The 1,447-nt window shown below is 36.1% G+C and overlaps 1 pseudogene; it reads left to right on the top strand.

Moving 5' to 3' along the window:
• LOC107695855 (ankyrin repeat and sterile alpha motif domain-containing protein 1B-like) overlaps positions 1-1,447 on the top strand; it is a 192,108-nt pseudogene that overhangs the window by 180,932 nt on the left and 9,729 nt on the right.

Here is a 1,447-nt window from a genome sequence, read left to right as displayed (position 1 = left end):
TTTACAATTTAATACTACTTAGTCATAATATTAGAAATGAATCGGTGTTTGGATGATTTGTAAATAACCTTGTTTAACAGTTTGGTCAAACCCTTCTGAACGATCTAAACAAACAAAACACTGGACAGTTTGAGTGAGAGGAGAGACACGTTGTAAGTGCGTGCACTCTCTCCGGGCGAGAGCAGCGTGTATCTGAGTGCGAGCGTCCGGTTTTGTGCGAGAGCAAAGGAAATCCGCGCGTGAGCGGAGAGATTCGTGCTCGCACATTGTATTAATGTGCTTTCACGCTACAATAATGCGCTCTCGACATTTGTCATTAAAATAACGCCATAGGAGACCAGCTAAAACCACCTTGTATAAGCATCTTTATATGTGGTATATGACATCAGTAACTTTTAAACCCAATAAGGCCACAACAGCACACAATGTTATTTTGGCCCTTTTTGTTTGTCTCATGAGATGGCACACTATCTGGGTTGACATTACGTGTAAATAATTTAGTGTGTGTTTGAGTTTGCATTAAGCAGATCTCAGTCAGTGTGTGATGGGGCCTCATGAATGTTAATGTCAGAGACTGTAAGACTGTCTGCTGATCTCTCCTCCTCTCATCCTCTCTGTAAGAAGTCTACAGAACAGATGAAGAAGATTCCCACCATAGTACTGTCTGTCTCCTATAAGGGCGTCAAGTTTATTGATGCCACTAACAAGGTACTCGTCAATTTGAACTCTTAATTTATACTTAGATTGTAATAGTAACTTTCATTTCCCTTAATAAGATTGCAATTAAGCCTGTCAGTCAATAAAAATGCAGCTGAATTAAGAAATCGCAATAAATTGCATGCCATTAAAGGACATTAGATAATTCAATGCTGAAGAAGCATCGAATTGATATTACGAGATGTGCTATTATAAGTCAATTTATTGTGTTTTATTACAATTTTATTCAGTTGGCTAGTTATTTTTTTTTACACAAATCACATTATATTGACAGTCTGTTAGAAATGTAGAAAAGAAAAATATTATTGATGACTAAATGCTGATTTTCATTCCCTCGTATTTTTCTCTGTGACGTTTAGAACATTATAGCCGAGCATGAGATCAGGAATATCTCGTGTGCCGCGCAGGACCCTGAAGATCTGTCCACGTTTGCGTACATCACCAAGGACCTGAAATCCAGCCATCATTACTGCCATGTGTTTACAGCTTTTGATGTGGTTAGTAACACATCATAATGCAATGCACTTATGAATGTCCCGATGAAGCATAAATGAAAATGAGACATAAAAACAGTTGCAAGTGTTGCAAAAAATGTCAGAGGAATATTACATTTTATAAATTAAAATAAAAGTATTATTCAAATATTAATGAAGATATATTTGATTATTAAGATTAGTATCAGTTTAATCAATAATGTGACAAAAGGCCAAAATAGGCAAAACTATGAAAA

This window comes from Sinocyclocheilus anshuiensis, unplaced genomic scaffold (genome assembly GCF_001515605.1).
Source record: "Sinocyclocheilus anshuiensis isolate Anshui unplaced genomic scaffold, SAMN03320099.WGS_v1.1 scaffold538, whole genome shotgun sequence".
Lineage (NCBI taxonomy): Eukaryota > Metazoa > Chordata > Actinopteri > Cypriniformes > Cyprinidae > Sinocyclocheilus > Sinocyclocheilus anshuiensis.
Note: the sequence above shows the minus strand (reverse complement) of the source record. Positions and strands in the feature narration are given on the sequence as shown.